At 37.1% G+C, this 22611-nt stretch overlaps 1 long non-coding RNA gene across 1 annotated transcript; it reads left to right on the top strand.

Annotated features, from left to right (window-relative positions):
- The first annotated feature begins 11578 nt into the window (after positions 1-11578).
- Positions 11579-16719, top strand: LOC128126241 (uncharacterized). The gene is made up of 3 exons (XR_008224016.1): positions 11579-11952; positions 15878-16109; positions 16230-16719. It is a non-coding gene; the product is annotated as an uncharacterized LOC128126241 (long non-coding RNA).
- Positions 16720-22611: the final 5892 nt, after the last annotated feature.

Raw genomic sequence — 22611 nt, 5'->3', positions numbered from 1 at the left:
CAATGGTTCGAATTGCAGAGTAAACTTTCAGACTAAACGTAGATTCCTTTATAAAGTGTTATAATCTATATTACATATTATAATTTGCAAAGGAATCATACTAATCGTAAACTAAGATTAATACTAATAAACTACGTCCTAGAATAGTATCAGAACGAATACGAATGCGAATACGAATACGAATACGAATACGAATACGAATAGGTAGACGAGTACGAATACGAATACAAATACGAATACGAATACGAATAAGAGTAGGAATAGGAATACGAATACGAATACAAATACGAAAGCATGCCTTTGGATGACGCCAAGACTTCGGAAATACAGTTAGTGTATGCCTTGAGTGTCACCAGAGTTTCGAAAATAATTTGAAAGTACGCCTCTGGACATCGACTGAGTTTCGAAAACATACACCTTTGGATGTCGACAGAGTTTCGGAGATACGTCTAATGTACTCTTTTGGAAGTCACCAGAACATCGAATATACAGTTAATGTACATTTCTGAGTGTATCCAAATATTCGAAAATACAACTAAGTATACTAGATAATCGACATTTCAGTGTAGGATAACCAAGATATCAGAATACCTAACTAATACTATAAGTATGGTAGATACTAGTACATCGAAATCCAAACTAAGAACTAACCGTAACGTTTAGGAAAATATGGGATTTTCATGGGATAACATAACAACTCGTAAGCAAATGGTGTAATAAATGGAAAACTAAACTAATAGAAAAATATGGGATTTTCTTGAATAACGTCTTTTTCAAAAAACCAAAGGGAACTCATTCTTTTCAAAACTAAACCGCTTATGAACTCACCAGCTTTATGCTGATTTTCAAACATCTTATATTCTCAGGTCCACATTAGACAGGTACACCGCCATCTTTTGGAGAAGATGGAGCGTTTTGAAGACTCGTCTTAACTTTTGTTCATATGATATATATGTATGACACTTGTAACACTTTGATTTCAAACAAATGTAATAACTCTATGTATTGTATAGTTTTCTGTTTAGTATGCTTACTATGTACATTGGTTGCGATATACATGATGTCCTCCACCCCGGAATGTTTCCTCCTTAGGTTTCGGGGTGTGAGATTAAGGCTAAAAAGTATTTTATTGGAATTTCGTATTTTATGCTTAATAGTGGTTTACCAGTTTTGTCGCAGATCTTCGATTGGTCATAACTTCTTCGTGATAACTCGGATTTTAGTGCACTTTATATTTCTAAAAACCTTGTTACTATATCTACCACTTGGTATATCCCAATTATGGTTGCTGAACAAATTATTGTTTACCTAATTTTTGCTGGTGTTACATTATCCCCCCGTTAGAGGGAATTTTGTCCGGAAATTCGCATTTTGACTAGGACTTCAATAGTTGAGGAAATATGTGTGTACTTCAGTTCCATTTGATCCTCTTGTTCTCGAGTGAATCCGAATCCCTGCGTGGGTGTTCCAGTAAATCTTCATTACTTCGTCTATTGATTCGACCGACAGAGGTTACGTGGGTTTAGGGTTTATTTACTTATGTTCATCTAAATGTTAGCATGTTCACTCGTAGCTTAGGGCAACTATGTTCTGAAGTTCATGGTTGAATTCACTGCTAGATTCTATGCTTGATGTTGACTCGTTGTACGCGTGCTATTTCTAAATGATTTGTTGGGAATACTTCGGGAAGGTTGCAAAGGATATAGTACTCCTGACATGAGCGCTACGGGATTTTGAAAATAGAAATGATTTGGGAGTTGTGTCGGTTTTGTCGTTATAAATCGATAGAGTTTCATTAGCCAACGGTGAAAGTGAAGGGTCTTTTCATAGGACATGCAACTGGCATGGTGAAGACCAAGCGAATCCATTTCTAGTAGCCATTTGGGAACTCCTTATCGTAATCGGTGTGAAGTCAATAGGAAGAGTGTTATTAAGGTTGATTATTATAGATTCCTCACGTATTAAGTTCAGACCTACACAGTGATTTGTGCTTGTTTCATAAAAATAGTATATATAATAGTAGATAAAGTTATGAATGTTGAGGGATACATAATGAAGTGTAGCACCAAGAAATTTCTTTAATCTATATATATATATATATATATATATATATATATATATATATATATATATATATATATATATATATATATATATATGATACATCATGATGTTGGAAAACTTTGGCCTTATCTATAGGTCTATAGTACAGAAAGTTAATGAAAGTAAACCTTTTTAGCCGCAGTCCTAGTTTACAACTAAATTTGGGATTTATAGTGTAAACACTACTCGCGACCAGAATCGCTCGGACGAGCCTTTGATTCTGCTAACTGATGCTCCATCTTGAGCATACGTCTCTCAAACACTGTTTGATGTGTTCAAATTCCTGTGACTTTTTTTTGTGTTGTAGTCAGTTCTTCCTGCAGAATCTCGTTGACAGATGCAAACTATATTAACTCTAGTGTTTGCTTTACTTTCCATGGTTCGGTGGATAGTTGTCCTTCCTTGCTCACCATTGCGAGCAACTCAGCGAACCAGTATAAGAAGGATTCTATTTGCTAAGCCTCCCTCGCTCAGATTGTAGAAGCTTCGATATCCATTGTACAGAATGAGTTGACCATTTTCGCTACTCCACCTATTCAGGTTGGTTGCCCATAGAGGTGTTGAGCCATGAAAATTCGGTCGAGGATTAGGATTTTGTATCAGAGCCAGTAAGGCTAGATTATTGTCCTCGAGATCTGAGTCTGATTCCTTTAGCATTCTTTCTTCTGGATCATTCTCTATCCTACTCCCATTGTCTTGGTTTGGGTAGTAGAGGTCTCCTGGTAGATGGACTCCGGCCATTGTGTCTATACGAGAATAGGGGTATGAGAGTTTTCTAGTACTAAGGCACATGAGGTTCAACATCCATGTTAAAATATTGTGTGCATAAAATACTCCTATAGTATTCTAAATGTTATGTTTGATTCTATGGTTTATAAGTCTGGTAAGTTTTAGACTTGTTGTCCACGGTAGCTATCCGCTGACATATGTTGGTCGGATCTTGGACAAATATAGTTGATCAGGCTATATTCATCCCAGTCCCGATTATATATCCTAAGGCATACCTGTATTGCACAACTCATCTATAATACTTCTATATTGTTTTCATTATGATACTGACCCTGTTATATAATGTATGCATGTATATTTTATAAAAATTTCATCTTAAAAGTATAACTCTCACTCATAGTGTTTTTGCCCAGTTGTGTTTATAGTTCTAAATCAAAAATGGTTTTGATATACTTAGTTCACTATAAACAATGTTTTGATACCAATTTGTCACACCCCCAAACCAAAGCGGCGGAAACGTTCGGTGGCGAAGGACGTCATATTCAGTATCATAACAATTGAATAGTAAAGAAAGTACACACCGCCATATCATATGTTTAGTAAAGTTTACATGATTGTATCTATTACATGTTCAAAAGTTAAATAAAAAATCATGTTTCAAACAAACTTATTAACACTCGAGCATTAATCCCAAAAAGTTGTCGCAAACCTGGCTGAGCGGTTTCCTGAGAATACAAGTTATTTCAAAGAAAAAGTGTCAACAATTAAGTTGGTGAGTTCATAAGTACTGTTTTGAGAAAATGAATGCCATTCGAAAGTTCGTGTATGTTTTCTAGAAATCTGATATTTTCTGACAAATGTATGAAATGAGTATGAAAGAACATTGTATAAACTGTATGTATTTGAACCAGGAAAATCCCTTATTTTCCTAAAAGTGAAATGCAGTCTCAAATGACCAAGACCATAACCTATAAGCAACTATGACATGCTCGAAAGAATGATGTATAGTCTTATTATAAAACAAAACTATAAGAAGATTGTATTTGAATGTGAAAAGAACCGTAACAATTACTTTTCTCGTGAAAACGTAATACCATAATAATTGTCTATCCAGTGAGTTTTCATAACCGTACTATGATGGATTTTCCTGTAGCGACGTTCTTCAGGCGTCGAAGCGTTATGATATTTGTCATCCCACGGACTGTAGCTAACAGTTAGGGCACGGGATCATCAGTCCCGTATAGCTTTATACACACTTAGCACGTTCTCCGGACAGGAGACTCTGGTTATAAAACAGGACTTTCTAGCGATACGTTGATAGGTATAATGAAGATGAATGACTCACGAATTCTCAATTAAGTCACGTATTCTAAAAAATGTGTTTTTGTCTAAAATGATTACCCTTTCTATAGTATGAACAAAGGCATAATAATGAGTTGTATTCACTTGTAAAACACATTGTGTTATAGTTGAAATGGTTACCCTCGATTTGATGTAATATGCATGTTTACAAATAAAACATATTTCTATTTATAAAACATAATGTATCTTAATAGAGTAAAGTTGCATTGTGAGATGTTTTGTATGTTAATAACTTCTGATGATAGTTGTAACAATATCATGAAAAGTTCAGCAAGAGAGTTGTGTTTCACACGATTTTAGTCATGTGTTTACTTGTATTCCCCTCTTAAAAGCATTTAAAAAGGTATTTAAAAACATAGTGATAGGGGTATGAACTCACTTGGTTGAAGTGGTATCTTGAAGAAGGCGAGACTAAACTCGAGCAGAACTTCGACCGGAAGAAAGCTGAGATCTCGGGAATCTCAGGAGCATCGAGACTTGTGTCGTGAGCTAGCAGTAATATCAAGGCTTCGAGGTAGCTTAGATGGGCTTAGAGAGGTGTACGATGGTGAAAGAGTAGAGAGAGAGAAGAAACCAAACCCGGACCCTAGCCTCCCTTTTATACTTGCTGGGATTCATCACGAACACAGGGCGTTCCCTATGGGAACGTAGGGTGTTCCCCTGAGTCATCATGGATTACGTACTCTTGACTCGACATACGGATGGGACTGGCTTTATGCCTCGAACGCAAGGCGTTCCCTCAGACCTGCCTAGGGTTTTGCGCCTCGATCTTGTAAAATTCGTAACTTTGGCGTACGAGCTCCGTTTTCGACGTTCTTTTTATGCACACGCATGTGAGAGTATACTCTATAACTCTCATTTAGACTTCATCGGCTAATTTTGATTTTATTTTTAATAATATATTTTTAACAGGCCGGGACTGGAAAATTCCGTAAAAAATCCATAACTTCTTCATCTGACGTCCGTTTTCGTCTGTGTTTTTACCATTGTACTACTATTGACGAGATCTTCGATTCTCATTTAGGTCGTGTCAGCTAGAAATCGCGCGATCTCTATTTCGAGTTTTTAGCTGTCTACCGCTATATCTGAAACTTCGAAAAATCATAACTTCCTCATACGAAGTCAGATTTAGACTTGATTTTTATGTATGTTTACGGGTTAATGATATCTACAACTTTCATTTAGATACTTAAGGATAAAAAGTATTTTATTAGAATTTCGTATTTTATGCTTAATAGCGTTTTACCGGTTTTGTTGCGGATTTTCGATTGGTCATAACTTCTTCGTTATAACTCGGATTTTAGTGTTCTTTATATTTCTAAAAACCTTGTTACGATATCTACCACTTGGTACATCCCAATTATGGTTGCTGAACAAATTATTTTTGACCTAATTTTTGCTGGTGTTACAGAATGTGAATCTTCGTGTTTGAGCAACAATACAAAAGAATTTTCAAGTATCAATGGCTCCACTCATTGATATTTTTAAATGACTACCCACGAGTGCTCCACGATTCTCTCAGCAAATCATGTCACAAGGTGGAGAAAGGGTGCAGCGAGATTTAGATCAGATGTTGTTTGAAAGGATTATATTACAAATACAGTGGGAAAAATCATTTTAACACTATTGTCATCCTCAATTGTTACAATATCAATTCATATTTAGAACATTATTGAGTTCGAATCTAGTAAACTTTGTGTTACCAAAGGAATAGTTATTGGAGGACATAAAACCAATGAGGCCCCTTGTTTAATTTAGCTCAGAAAGAGGAAAAGCAAAAGTGTTAACTCAGGAGGAATTAGAACGAAGATAAGAGGATGAACTATGGAGAATGAAACAATTGAAAAAAAAAATCTTTTCAATTAAGGAAAGTGATGGAACCTCAAGACTATCAAAGATATTGCATTTTGAGATATTCAAGATTTTAAAAAGGAGCCCAACAAAAGTTATTCTTTTGAAAATACGTTGATAAATCAACTTAATCTACCAATGTGTTACCTCATGTTCAAATTTTCACAATTCAATCTTCATCATGATTTTGTTGAAACTTTTGCATATAAGCACTTGAAGATCAGATTTCACTCAAATATAGATCAAGATGTTGACAAGGTATGGTCTTTGAAAAAGAATATCAAGATCGTTTCCATCACGAAGGATATTCTGTTTAAAAATGCATTTCAAAATTATCGATTCAAAGTTGTATGGGGTGACCAATTGAACTACGAATTCATAATAACATATTTTCCACTCATGAATCCCCATGACTTTGTGATGTTGGTACATATTATGACAAAGCTCAGTGATAAAGAGATACCAAACACTACAATTTACAACGAATATGTTTATTTATGCAATAGTTTTAAATTTATAAATCCTAATTTATCACATCTAAACTAATACAAGCAATAGGAAGTGAACCTAATCATATAGTAGTATAGTTGTGGTAAGAGAGGGTGTTAGACACTAGGGGAATGATGATGGTTTAGATCAAATAATTCAAATGCTAATTAAATTAATAACAATAAAGTAAAAGAGGGGGGGCTGTTTAAAATAAATTAAATTTGCTTTAACACTCCATTAAACAAATGGAGTAAAGAACTAATTAAAACAATGGATAAGAAGTACTTTCACTATAATAGAATCCCCTAAGTTTCTATGTTTAATTCATTAGAAGTGTAATGGATTAATGAGTTGATCACCGAATTGTAATATGACTAGTTATCTTGGTCGGATTTCCTAGTACTAATAATTAAGGAACAACTAACACATAGATTATGCAATTAGTGAACACATAATTAATTAAATATATTTTAACTTTGAATGATATGATCTAGTGATTCAAATCAATTATTATAGCAATAGCAATAAATCAACGCACATAACATGGATATATGACTCTCTAACATAGTCAAGATAACAATTAATATTACCTAATCCTAGGAATTGATCAATCTGTATTCCTAACAGTTTAATGGTCATAAACTAATTAAGATTCAAGATAAATCTAATTAGATTAGTCCTCTTACCTACACATAACTCAACAATAGGTAATAAAAATTATAAATTTAACACGATATCTAAACAATCAATCGAACATAAGTACTAAGGAAACTCACATAATCCTATTAATGAAATCAAAACAATTAACGAGGCTTCATTTACATGACACGAAAGTAAAGGTTTTTACACCATAATCAATAAACTAAAGCAAAAAGCCATCACCAAAAGATTGTGAGATATGATCATCAAGTAAACCCGAAGTGAAATCTCGATGCAAATAGTGCTCGAATCTTCAAATCCTTGCTCAAGTCGACTCTCTAACTTCAAAATTAACCCTAAAGGGTTTATGACATAAAAAATGAAGTAAAAAAAATATAGCTCAAAGGCTGCCAAAGGCTGCAAATCGATTAGGGTTGAGAATCTCGTATATTTATAGTTTTTGCGACACCCTGACGTGGTAAAGGTCTCACCACGGCGTGATGATAGGGCTTACTTCTTGAATACACAAAAAAAAGAAACCAACATAGAAGTTTTTGGAATTTTTTGTTGTACTAAAGGGGCACAAAGTATCTTATAAGGAGGCGCGGCGCGTCTTGTGGTGATTTCCTATTTTTTTGTCTATTTCAGCTCCGTTTGCTTCCTTTTGCATCTCAGCTCTGATTTTACCTATCATTAAACATTTCAAAGCATATTAAGTATCATATATCTCCAAATATAACATTTTTGATTAATTTATTAAGATAATGGCCTAAAATATATTATTAAATAAGGCTATATCAACAACATAACTTTCATGCATGTCAAAAAATATCTTTTATACTACTATACTAAAATGGATTTAATAGATTTTGAGTTAGCCAAAGAGTTTTAATGGAGGGTTGATAAACCTATTACTTAACTGGATAATGTCGATCAATATGCAGATGGTGAAATTGTATTGAAACCGAAGGGGTTGTCTTTTTGGGAAGAAGCAAAACAATGTTCATAAGAAGTTCATGTTCTACATAGATTTGAAGGAGAAATGTTTGTGTCAACAAATCAACAATGTTTTGGTTTTTTTTTTGCAAACTTTGAGTCAAGTATTTATATCCTTCTTCAAGAAATAAGGATCATTCTTCAATGGTCTCTGAGCTCAAAGTGAAGATTTTTTTATATAATACAAAAGGGGAAGAATGTAGAAGATATGTTGTGTTGAAGTGTCGAAGACTTAGTCTCTAGATTTTGTATGTTATATTCGTATAGAAGACTTGTGCTCCATACAAAAGGTTACACACCTTCGGTATATCTTTTGTATTTCGGTGGGCACATTTTCTATGTACTTTGATGTTGAAGTCACACTGTATATATTTTGTTGTTTGTTGATAACACTATCTCCTATAAATAGTGTTGTAGTCTTAAGTATTAGCTATGCAAGTTCATTCATCACATACTTATACTTCAGATTGCTTCCGTACATAGTAGATCTTAAACAAAATTATTTACTTTGTGTGTTCATTTCTTTATTTGGTTCAATACTTCATCAAATCCTATTCTCATCACTTGGGATATTAAATTTAAAAACCTATATGTTACTTTTTCTATATGATCTTAAGGCCCTTACCCTTGTAATCCTAGTTATGAAACCCCACCACTCTTTTACGATTACCACCGGCAACAAAAATTTCACCTCAGTAACCAACCAACAACATCGCTAGTCTTTGGCCAACGACATCGTAATTCAACAGTGTCATTTTATATACTATACATCTCAATGTTAAAAACCAAAAAAGAAAATGGATTCACATAGATGATCCTAAAGAAAAATTAAAATTTCAAAATTCTACATATTTTCTTTTATTAACCAATTCTAGCATATTCGAAAGCTAATTACAATAAATGTTATGCAGTAAAATATTAGGCTAAAGAATCCACACATCTAACTTAATCAAGAAATAAACTTAAGCAAAACCACCTAATCATTGTTCCCTCTTTAATAACCTCACTAGATCTTCGGTCTCTTTTTTTCTCAACATAAACTCAAAACTACTCTAACCGAGTGGCGACAAAATATGCAATTCTCATATTCAGACTCAGACTGTCAGGACCTTCATGCAACAAAAGGTTATCTTTAACCTTCGGCTCACTATCAATATATCTTGTCAATGTACGTTTCACCTCAAACCCTCTTCATGACATATCGTTGTAGTTTATGTGCAAGTACGGAGTTTGGACTGCCGTCGCTAGAGCTACGACGAGTCCAAGGAAAACTTCGGATTAATGAAAGCCAATTTCTATGAAGTCCTTAATGACGTTATAAGCAGAATCAAGGGTCAAAACTACGAGGATGAGAGAGGATTAGAGGAATCGACCAGAGGTTTGGGTTATGGTTAGAGTTAGGGTTTTGATAAAGGTTTGAGAGATAGAGTTTTTGACTATATATCCATCGGAGAAAGAGGATCAGAGCTTGGGGAACAGCAAAGGTATGTGGATGCGGTAGAGTGGAGGGAGAGTGATGTTAGGGGAGTATAAATCCTTTTAGGTTTGTATTCTAATTATTTTATAGAAATGGTCCCTTATGGTATAAAAAATGTCAAAGTACAATTCAAAATATGAATATTGGCATAAAGGTCATTTTTCATGCATTTAAAGGAGCATATTAGACGATAACAACCTCATAGACCTCATGTACAATTTTTATAAAGTAAAGGGATAAACCATGCCTTAAATTCTAAAAATGGACTAAAAATATATGTACCACAGGAGCGAAAACTATATTTTAATTTTAATTTTTTTTATTTTTTTGGTAAAAGATAGAAACAGACAAGAATTATAAAGCATGTCAGAAAAATAGTTAACTTGTTCAATCTTGTCAAGCATTTAAAACACTAGGCATTATATATATATATCATCAGAGTACTCTCTTTATACATTACACAAAAATAGACCACTAGTTTTCCGTGTCTAATTTCCACCTTTCAATATCTTTGAGTTCGTGTGTCTTCAAACCCACCCCGCCCCACTCACTAACCCCACCAACATTATGTGTATATCATATTGAATTATTTTACGTCCCTTTTTTTAATCTGTAAAAAACGTTATGTATATATCGTTTCGCCGTGTACAAGTTGGTGCCACAACATTTTCAATAATCCGTCAGACATATTGAGAAATAAATGTTAAAACCATATCGATAAGGAATATAGTTGTTTTCTATTCAGATATAATAAAATTGTTCAATTTTTTGGACGTTGTAATTTGCTGTTTAAATTGATCTGAACAAATTGAATTTATATAGGAATTTCGGTTGGTAGTGGTTACTAAAATATAAAAGTATGTAAGAAAACCAAACCTAAAAGTTAAAACTGAAAAACCAAACCATTGACCGACGCTCTATACGTTGTGGTAGTTTTTAAACTGAATAATTACGTTTAGATTGAAGTGGTTATTTGTCTTATAAAGAAAGAAAATAACAAAATCAAACAGAAATATATAAATGGACTGTATCTTTTTTCTCTAACTTAATACTTATAGTTTTCTGTTTTAAATAGAATTACGTACTTAATCATTGATCAATAGAGAGGACCTTATGGAACATCATTATGCACACAACATGTTTGTATACACAAACGCTTTTCGTTCTTGTGATATCGATTTCTTACATTTTCGTTTTTGTGATTTGGTATGTAAAACCAAAATATAGTATACGACATTATTGCTTATAGCCTTCTAGCACATCTCGAAATGAGGATGTGAAATGAGCTGTCAAAGCGCAATCACTTTCAAAAACTGCATAGTATGTAAAACCACTCCCTGTCCATGTGCCGTTATGCATTAAAACAATGGAATCTTTGCCCTATTAGGGACGGGTACCTCCAGGTAGTTAATTTGTGGGTCAAATTTTCATCCCCAAAACTAACACTCGGACCTAACAATGGGCAGTGATGTTGAAAATAAAAATAAAGTGGATAGCATGATATCGGATATTTTACCAAAGAATTATAGTGAAGAATAAATAACGTTGTGTATTTCTTTTCATATTAGTTAATGTACTTTTTGAATACCGATTGTTGTGTTTGATTGTATTTTTTAGTTCTAATAATACAAAGTATTTATTTACTTTTTTTATTTGGAATATGTTGATAAATATTTTAACGAGTTTTGGGTTTTTCAAATTCTATTAATATGAGTAAATAAACACAATTATAAATACAAAAGGACTAAAAACAAAAAGTAAACTGAAAACTGAAAACAAAAGCCACTATCGGATCTAGAAACAAAAACAATAATATTTCAAAATTGAAAAAGAAAATTTATGGTTTGGTTTTGGACTTAATAAAAAATAAGACTATATATTCGTCTATTATATATAACATTAAAAGATGTTAGGCTTAATTATGAACATTAACCGGCTGAGGTTATTGTTCATCGGCTTGTGGCTTATTTGAAGCTGATCGATTTTGGCCTCTGCACTCCATAGTGCCTCTTATTTATCACCATCAGTTATTGACCACCATTATCTTCCAATCACAGATTACATCGCTCTCCCCTCTCTTTCTTTATATCAAATGCAAATCCTCTGAAATTGCGAATCCCCACACCCATCGACACATGTGGAGAAGAAGACCAGGGAAGTATCGTCTTTTTTGAACCTTGAAGACCCGAAATTACAACGGCTTTTTGAAGGTGTGTTCATGTTGACTTCATCCTAAGTTTCTCTGATGCCGAAACATTTAGCATCGTCTCAATTGAAGCGATTGTTGATGTCTCTATGATCCTAAGGTGTGTTTATTTCTTCGCTTTAATTTAATAAATTTTCTATCGAGCTCAATTTTTAGAGATAATTTTTTTTTTTGGAATTCATATGTAATTGAAATTGACTGACATATTTAGGGTTTTGTGGTTGATGGTTAGATTCTTTGCAATTGCATGGTGGGAGGTTTAGGTGAGTTCTGAGGAAGAGTTACACAAAGCTAATGAACAATGGCAAACAATACGTTTATTTTTGGTTCCTTACCTTGATTTTTGAGTATCTATATGTATAACACCATCATGTGTTATTTTATTTCAATACCATATATTAATTTGAACATGTTGGAAGGTCACACACTAATAACTTTATTCAATTTGAAGATGAATCAGCCACATGTGTATGCTAGGCGTACTTTTGTCCGAAAGAAACCCTAAGTTTTAGGGTTTGTGGGGTATTTAAGCACCTTTATGTATCTTTTAGCCTCATCTTTTCAACCTCCTAGCCCGTGAGTTGTTTTTAGCAAACCCTAACCCCATAAGAGAGTGTCTTCAACTAATAGTGTGTTCTTTGGGTTCTTAGTGAAGAAGGAGTTGCATTAAGGAGATTAGTAGTTAAAGCAATCTTTTCGATCTTGGATCAGTACCTTCTTGGGAAGCTCTAGAAGGTAAAAAGTTGTTACCTTTATGCTTTATTTGCTTGGATCTCATTTTTGTAGCTTTACAATGTTCTTTTTGTCCCAAAAGTCCCATTACTATGCATGTATGGTGTTGGTCGTTTTGGGTTGTCATTTAAGACCCTATGATGGGATCTAAGCCATAAAAATGACATCCTTTTAGCAAGTTTGGCTCCATGCTTCTTGTTGAAGGTCTTAATGGATTAAGACCATGAATTAAGGACTTTTTGGATGTCTAAAGTCATAAAGTTGGAGACTTTTATGACCCTGGAGTGCATTTGGATCATGGATCTGATGTTTGGGCTTAAGTGCTTAAGCCATTAAGCACTTACGAAGAAATTGATTCTTGCGAGGGTATTACCCAATATCCTCCCCTAATGATGAATTATATGTAGCCTCGTGTACGCTAAGCGTACCTCCGTAGTACAACTCGCGTACGCAATAGTTTTGGGCCTCTTCGTTTTGGGCTTCGGTTTAGGAGTCAGATTGTCTTGGGCCATGTTGGGCGACCTGGATTTTATGGTTTGGTCTTTTGTTTTGATGGTCCTTCTTGGTGAAGGCTCACGAAAGGAATTAGGCCTAATATGGAAAATTGGGCCATATTTGGGCCTTAGATGTTTGTTTTGGATTTTGGGCCTTTAGTCATCTAGTTTGGGCCTAAGCTTTGGGCCAAGCTTTAGAAGGGTAAAAAGGTCTTTTACACTAATTTGGACTTATAGTATGAGTCACAGGTTGGTTGTTGATGATGGGTTTTGAGCATTCTAACACTCCTATGGTGTACATGCAACCCTATAAACCTTGGATATATGTTTTCTCTATTATACATGCAAATAAGAACTTTCCAAGGCTTTAATCCTAACTAGCATAATATGAGGCAACTATGCTACCAAGACTTGTTAGATGACATACCTTTTGGTGTAGCTTGATGTCTTCAAGCTTTAAGAGCTTAGCCCCAATAGTGTGGAATCCTCAAGTGGAATCACAAATAACCAAAACTATAACACCCCGGATCTCCAGGTATCTTTTATGCTTATATTTTTGGAGTTTTGTGAGGGGAATCGGCGAGTTGGAGCTCAAACTCGCCGAGTAGGATCGCGGTTCAGGACGCGGGTTCGTGCCCGGACTCGACGAGTCCAAGGAATGGACGCGGTGAGTCCTTGCTGTTTAATGAAACCCTAAATTCCTGATCCTAAGCCCTATTTAAAGGACCTTATGGCCCTTCATTGCGGCTACCTGGGTCTTGAGAGCACCAAAGCAGCTGAGGGATTCGTGTGAGTGAGATAAGAGGCTATTGTTCACCAAATTTGTGTGTTTTTGCAAGAAAGGAAGAGGAAAGTCAAGCTAGAAGAGTTGGGGAGCTGGGATCTTCTTTCATTTCATCTGAGGAGGCTTCTTGAGGTATCATTCAGAGCTCATTTCCGTATTTTTTTGATTTGGTCAAATATAGGGTTTCTTCATGCCTTATTTGCTTTGTATTGGAAGTGTGAGAGGTCCCATGGGGTTATGGTGCTTAGATCTGGACCTTAGTAGGTCCAGAGAGTCCCTAATGTCATGCTTTATGTCCTCCCTTTTGGGTTGGAGGCTAGGGTTGCCATTTTAGAGGTTATTTCTCCAAAAAGAGCCTTGTAGGTGTTGTATGGTAACCAAGATATGGACTTTACGTGATGAATAAGCTTAGGAGGGCCAGATCTATGAGTGGATGGTGCGGATCTGACCTCAGAAACTAGTTTGAGTTGATGCATGGCATGGACTCGCCGAGTCTGAAGAATAGACTCGGCGAGTAGCATGAAGATTGTCCTTAACCACTCAGCGAGTGGTCCTGCCGAGTTAAGGGTTGACTCAGTGAGTCAGGGAGAGTTAGTGAGGGTTGACAGTTGGACTGAGTCGAGCTGGGACTCGCCGAGTTGTTCTTGAGACTCGGCGAGTCGCGTCGTGGTGGCCCCGCAATTCGTGCCAGGTGGAACCCGTCGAGTCAGGGGAGTACTCAACGTGTCAAAAGAGAATCCTAGAGAGTTGGTGAATATGTATAGACTCGCCGAGTCGCCCTAATGCACTCGCCGAGTCCGGTCAAAGTTGACCGTTGACCAGAGTTGACTTGATAGGGGTAGTCAGCCTTAGTGGTAAAAGTGTTAATTAAGAGATATATGATGTTATAGGAGGATTATAGCTCGAAGGATCGAGCACGAGTGATTTCCAGGATTCGCGAGTTATCGAGATACACGAGGTGAGTCTTCTCACTATACTTTACCTTGAGTAGGTAATTAGAGTTATGTGTTAGAGTATGTGTATGTTATGTGTATGCTATGTGTTGTACTGCATGATGTCTATGTGATTTATGTTGTGCATGTTTATAGAGTTGGAACCGGAAGGTTCCCAGAGTTAGAACCTGAGGGTTCACAGAGCTTGGGTGCACGGACCCATACAGTTATAGCCTCGAGTGGCTAATATATGTTTATGTGGTATTTTGGGGAACTCACTAAGCTTTGTGCTTATAGTGTTAGTGTTGTTGTTTCAGGTACTAGCGATGACCGCGGGAAGACGCCGGCTTGATCTGTACACACGCATGGGATTTTCGATATATATATGATCTTGGGATTTTGTATGATGTGAATTGGGATTTAAACTTAATGTTTTATGAAAATCAAATGAGAAATGTTTTTATAATTTGCGAAAAATTATTTTGAAATTCACGGTGTTACCAGTTGGTATCAGAGCCTTGGTTTGAGGGATTCGAGTACACCTTCGGGCGTATTTGAACTCAAACTGAGGATTTGAGAAGTATTTTCAAAAAGAGTAAAAGATTTTGAAAAGAAACGTAGAGCAGAGTTGTGTGTACGATCAGTCCGCGCCCGAACGGTGATTTCCCAAAATACCCTCATGTTATGTGCTATTGATATTGATATGATGTATTCACATGTTAGAGTAGGCTAGGTATTCCTATTAGGACTAGAGTGGCCTGATTTGTGATGCCTTAGCCTAGGAAGAGGTGAGCTGCTATGAGATGCTTGAGAGTGAGTAGGTAGCAGTGAGGGGCTTATGAGAGATCTATTAGAGAGTGATCTATGCATGATAAAGTACTTGGAATTTGGGATCCGAAGAGGAGGACTTGGGATGTATTCAGATACGGTGTGGACAGTAGTATTGGGCCCGTACTACTGAAAGCATCGAAGCGGTGTACAACCCAAGTAAGAATCTTTGGAATACCAAGGATCAAGGAGGAATGAGTTGTCGAGTGTGAGTATGCTCGAAGGGGTTCTAATTTTTCGTATGTTGTATTTCAGAGGTAGATCATGGTAAGGACACGTTTGATTCCTGAGAGGAGTGATACCAGTGATGAGGAGATCCACCGGATCATCCACGAGGAGGTGGCTGCGGCCATCAAGGCAGAGATACCAGAGATGTTCGGGTCTATTAAGACCATGCTGATTGAGACCTTCGACGAGCGTTATGCCGCTCTTTCTGAGGCTGCTGTTGCAGCGGCCACCGCAGCGATTGCTGTCGCGAGGCCGCAAGGTGGTGATTGATATGTGCATATTTAGTGTGTATCTAGTATAGTTTTTTATTCATATATTAGCTAAATTATCGCATATTATGGACAAAAGGTACTTAAAAGTGTTAAATTATGTTTTTCAGTCCTGATATGAAGCTCGGAAGCAAAAGGAAGCAAGAGGAGCGGTTAGGAGCTCGAGAGTGGAATGAAGAAGAAAAAAACATTAAAAGAAAGCTTATACTCGTCGAGTCAGATAGCTACTCGACGAGTCCGGTCAAGGAATCAGAAGGATAATGATTCGGGATCCCAGATAGTTATCGCAATACGGGGAATGTGAGAGGGACTCGACGAGTCACCACTTGACTCGATGAGTCGGACCGCTTATTTAAAGATAATTCCAAAGATCGAAAGGGAGGAGTTCTGGGACGATTCAGAGAGGTTTTGCTGCGATTGAGAAGCCAGAGGACCCTTAGAGATCGTCAAAGCGAGCTAGAGTTCAATTCCGAAGGAGCATTGAGGCAAAATTTATCATACTTCTTAAATCTTTGTGTTTAGTTACTATGTTTGAACATTTAGATTCTGTTTGTTTGCTGAATTTTATTTCAATGATGAGCTAAACCCTTTAAACTTCTATTTGGGGATACGAAATTGGTAGTATGGTTTGATTCTTGGTAGCATTAATTCTATGTTGGTTAATTTAGTTATTTTAGCTTGCTAAAGAACCTTGTGTGTGAATGATAATTGATTTTCTGTTAATAGGGAGATAATTAATTAGCATGAACATCTATTAGTTATCAATCTCATATGCTTAGTGAACACTTTTTGTCATATGTCTAGTGTAGTGAACATGAAACTAGAATTAATAAGAAAATCAAGTAAATTTATGTGCAAGCTTGTGAGATGACCATTAAACAAGAAGTTAATTAAAAGGATAAATTAATTAACTATTGCAAGTCTAACTTAACCCGAATATTATATCTAGTAAATTTAATTGAAATAGACAACTGGCCATTGTTTAAATTGATTTATTTGCAAAGGATTAATGAAGTGAATACGGAACTAATCAATTGAATCGGTAACTAGCAAAAGAATTAATCCATTGCACTTTTACCTTGAAATCAACCATAGGATCAATTAAGTTGAACTAAATAGAAGTACTTCTCCGTTATTGAATCTAGTCAAAGTCTTTATTTTCTAGCTTAAATTAGTAATAATTAGTAAGTTTCTAGTCTTGTAAAACTAGAGAACAACCCTTGCTTTTTAATTAACTTAGATTAAATTAGTTTTTAGTTTAATTTGCCGTTCCCTGTGTTCGATACCCTGCTTATTTAGCTATACCACAATTGATAGGTTCACTGCCTTTTGTGTGTTATTTGATAATTAAAAGTAGGTTTAAAACTAGTTGAGTTCACACACATCAAGTTTTTGGCGCCATTGCCGGGGAACGGTTCTAAAATTAATAATAAAGTCTAGTTTAATCGATCCTTTGTGTAGGATTTACCTTACACAAAGTTATTTACAAAGCAAATCCAGTAAGTAGACTTTGTTTTATTACAATTCCGTTTTTTTTTTACTAGAAAAATTTCTTTTCTGTTTTTGCCTTGCACTCGCCGAGTGCACTCGCGTCGACTCGGCGAGTCCATCGCTATGTTAGTCTTTATTTTTATTCCGTTTTTGTTCCTTTTATGCGTTTCGTTTCTTTTGTTTCGTTTTTTTTCCAGCTGTTTCATGACCCGAGGATCGGACACACCTCTAGTACCACCTTTGGAAGACCCGGAATCCGCATTAAAGAGAAGCAAGGGAAAAGCCGTAGGAGAAACCGCAACTTCAAAGAAATCACCACTCAAGAACTTGAAATCCGTTTTCAGCAAGAAGAAAGGCAGCAAATCAGGAGCATCCAGTGCCTCATTAACAATTGAAGAACCAATTCACGAAGATATCGAGTACGAGACCGAGGAAGAAGAAGAGCATATTTCCGAACACGAAACCGATTCCGAAGAAGAGTTAGCTATCACTATGGCTAACATCGATGAAGTCCCCATGGGGGAGTGGAAGAAAAGGATGCGTGATGACACCGGGCCGGGACTTGTGCAACCCGCAATTCCCGCAACCGCTACGTTTGAGCTAAAGGGCCATATTCTCGCTCAACTCAAGGAGATCCCTTTTTACAGGAGAGATCATGAAGACGCTTATAAGCACTTGGATGAAGTGAATGATGTGGCCGATTACTTCAACGTGCCTAATGTTCCACGCGAGACCCAGCTTCTTCGAATGCTTCCTGTCACGTTCAAAGGCGCTGCAAAAGATTGGTTGAAGTCACTCCCTCCCGGATCGGTCACCACATGGGCCAAGATGAAAGAAGAGTTCATTGACTATTTCTGCCCACCTTCCAAGATAGCCAAGCTAAAGAAAGCCATTGCCAACTTCGAGCAACAACCCGGAGAATCTCTTTATGAAGCTTGGGAAAGGTACAAGAGCCTACTTAGAAATTGCCCACACCATGATCTTAATAGCCAACAAGAGGTCTCCATCTTTTATGATGGAGTTAATGTCACCACAAGGCAACTACTCGATTCACAAGGCCCGCTCACCCGAAAGCCACCTCCGGAAATAAAGGAATTAATTGAAGAATTCTCTAAGCATTCTAGAGAATACCACAATCCGAGGAATGAAGTGAGTCGTGGAGCAGTAAACTCGATGAACGATGGCATGGCAGCAGTAATAGCTAAACTCAATAGCCTAGACCGAAGAATGACGAAAATGGATCAAACGATCCATGCTATTAGGGTAGGATGCCAAAATTGTGGCGGCCCCCATCTTACCAAGGGTTGTGATCGAGACGAGAATGGAAATAAAAAGGCTCAAGTATTCTATTCCAGTGGCGATAGATACGATGAAGACTGGAGGAAACCAAAGAAGGAATGGCTCCCATACGAAGAGTATAAAAAGGCTAAGGAGGAGAAATACAAATAGAGGGAGAGGGGATTCTATCAAAAGGAAGAGCCGGTGACGGAAAAGAAGGCAAATTTAGAAGATATACTCACAAGGTTCATAACCGCGTCCGAGAAAAGACATAATGATCACGATGTAGCAATGCAAGAAACCAGGAACATGTTGAGGAATCAGCAAGCTTCCATTCTCAACATTGAGAAACAGCTGGGACAGCTTGCACATCAAGTGCATGAAAGAAGACCGGGTCAACTTCCAAGCAACACCGAGCCCAATCCAAGAATGGAGAACGTGAGTGTAATAACCTCCAGTGGTGAAGAAAAATTTACAGAAGCACTAAGGGTCTCCAAGAAGAAGGCAGAAAAGGAAGAAAAACCAGAACCAGAAAAACCCGACCAGACTCGCCGAGTCACTCTCATGTACTCGACGAGTCCAGTCGGGAATGAAGATACTGCCAGTTTTCTAAAGCCATACAATCTTCCTTTGCCATACCCAACCAGAGCCATGCCTGCAGAAAAAGTTCAAGCCTATAGAACCTTCATGGAGCATGTTAAAGCTTTACAAGTCAATATGCCATTTGTGGAAACAATGCTCCAAACTCCTAAATACTTTAACTTGCTTAAAGGCCTTTTTGCTGCTAGGAAGGATTTGGCTGAAGTCGCGGAGATATTGATGAGTGAGCTGCCTGAGAAGAAGGGTGATCCGGGTAACATAGTAATTCCGTGCCAATTTGGTAATGAAGTTTCTACACGAGCATTGGCTGATTCAGGTGCAAGCATTAATTTGATGCCCTATTCATTCTTTAAGAAGCTGAATTTACCAGCACCAAGGCCGGTAAATATGAGAATCCATTTGGCAAACAAAACAATAATTCATCCACAAGGCATTTGTGAAGATCTCCTTATCAAAGTGGACAAGTTTATTTTTCCAGTAGACTTCGTGGTGGTGGAAATGGAAGAAGACCCCGAAATACCAATTATTTTGGGAAGATCATTCTTAAACACCGTGTGTGCCCTAATTGACATATGTGAGTCTACATTGACATTAAGAGTGGGTGATGAGTCGGTGATGTTTAAAGCTATTCCAGAAGTCAAGCAAGAAAATGAAAAGAGAGAAGAAATCTCATTTATCCAATTGGATGATGAGGTATTACAAAAAGAGCTTGAAATTTTACTAAAAGAAGACCCAAGTAAGTTCACGCTACACTCTGAAGGAGTTGAAGATGCTAACAAAGACTTGGAGGATCTAGAAAAGCTACTGGAAGGAGCCAACTCAGAAAACACTCCAGGATTGATGGAACCCGATCAGACTCGCCGAGTCACCATAATGGACTCGACGAGTCCAGTCGATTTGGATAAAAACTTGACCAAAGCTGATTTGTTTGTTGATAGTTCTTCACATACCTTGGGTTCAGTTACTGTTTTTGATTCTTTGGAAGAACAATCGGCAGAAGAAGTAAAAGGAATGGAGGTCCAACACGCCGATGTGGCATGCCTTGATACGATGCCATTTGGAGAAGAATTGAGCACAAAAGAGGATGAAGACATAAAGGGAAGCAGAGTGGAAGTTAATCAACCATTCACTACTAAACCTAAAGCACGAACCATTACAAAATATGAAATGATTACATTCAAAAAGAGGGAAGTGCAAGAAAAGGTAAAGAAGAATGGGTTGGAAAAGAAGAAGAGAAAAAGGGAAGCCCAAGCAGCTGAAGATGAGGCAATGAAAAGAAAAAGGGATGCATTAAAAAGGGCTTACAAGAAAAAGATCCATGCTTACAAGACCAAGTACAAATCACAAAAAGTTAGGCGTGCGTTCCCGATGATCGAAGATGACAAAACGTAGATGGGAAGGAGTCTAGCTAATGACTCCTCAAAAAGAAGCGCTTGGCGGGAGGCAACCCGTTATATAGAGTTCGCTTTCTTTTTAGTTTTCTTTTTATTTATTTATTTTCCCTTCGTTTTTAAATCTTAATCTTCCAAATCATCGGGCATGTCTGCTTGAGAGTGTGCCTAGCTTAAGGGTGGGGTGAAAAGATTTTGAATAAATAACAAAATTTTGAAAATCAGTAATGTTTTACAAGAGACTCGCCGAGTCTGACCCTGACTCGACGAGTATATATTGATTTCAGAAAATCTTTGACTGCGTGACTAGACTCGCCGAGTCTGACCCTGACTCGACGAGTCGGTTTTATTTACAAAAAAAAAAAAAAATAACTTCGAAATTACTTTTACATCTGGTAAATAGGGTTTTAACCCTAAGATTCAGTTTCCACACCACACTCGTCGGGTACCTCTTTCTCAAACTCTCTCTCAAGCATTCAAGTTTTCTTCAAATTTTCTTCCAATTTCTCAAGGTTTAAACTCAAAAGGTAACAACTTTCTTCTTGATTTTTAGTAAGAATGTGATTATAAGGCCATCTATACCTGCAATTGCATGAAAAACTCGTTTTTGAAAAGTAATGAAATTCTAGGGTTTCGATTTTTCATGAATATTGTTGTTTTGAACGTTTATTTTGGCCTTATTACTTAGTAGGAAGTCCCTGAACAAAACCCTTGACAGAAATTACAGGTTTTATGGTCCAATTTCATGCGACCCGTCGACTGACTCGTGTAGGTTGCGCGACTCGCCGAGTCAACTGTGGACTCGACGAGTCCAGTCGAGTTACAAATAGAAGGCAATTTTTAATTATATTCTATTTTTTTTTGGGTTTTGTGTATTTGTTTTGCAGAAATCATGTTCATAAGGGGGCAAACTTCCAGTGGCAACCAAGGCGATTTTCCGTGGCTAAATTTCCCACAAATCGAGTCTGCTTCAACGTTGCGGAAATGGAAGAAGAAGTTGGCTGATATTAAGAAGAAGGAGGTCTATGTGCCCAACCGGATCGACTGGGAATGGTTGCAAAGTGTTCGTTATGAGGAGGAACTCGCTCCTTATCTTTTAAAGGAGTTTCATTATAATGGCGAAACTATGGTGTGCGACGGGTGGAGCCGGGTCTTCCGCATACAAGAGCCGGTCTATTTAGAGCTTTGTTTGGAGTTTTTCTCCACGGTGTCTTTCACCGGGGGAAGTGGATGTCTTTCACCCAACAAGCTTCAGTTTTTGCCTTGGGGGAGAATTTCGTCAATGCTCGGTAGTGGATCTTGCCTGCCGACTAGGGATCTACGATCAGCCCTTGGTTTCAACAAACATCTTTCAGGCCTTTTTAGCACAAGCACATATGGCATTTCCCGATGGAGTTACAAGCACGGGTTGGTGGAATACCATTGGAAATAAAGTTTACATCCCGAAGTCTGCACAGGAAGGGAGCATCCGATCCCCAACTCACCGCCTCATTTACTGCCTTATTTCCTCCACCATCAATCAAAGAAAAGATGATGACAAGGTTTCCAACCTTGACGTCTTCTATTTATGGAGTATAATTACACCCGACGTCTTTTGCAACATCCCGTGGTGTATAGCTTCATACCTTTCGGAGGGTGCGGTCAAGGATCGCAAAACCTCCCGTATTAATGGTGGGATGTTTGTCACCCGATTGGTTAACTCATTCGGGTTGATGAACCGCGGTGCGTGGAA

This window comes from Lactuca sativa, chromosome 5 (genome assembly GCF_002870075.4).
Source record: "Lactuca sativa cultivar Salinas chromosome 5, Lsat_Salinas_v11, whole genome shotgun sequence".
Taxonomy (NCBI): Eukaryota; Viridiplantae; Streptophyta; class Magnoliopsida; order Asterales; family Asteraceae; genus Lactuca; species Lactuca sativa.
The sequence above is the reverse complement of the archived record's forward strand: the minus strand, read 5'-3'. Positions and strand labels throughout refer to the sequence as shown.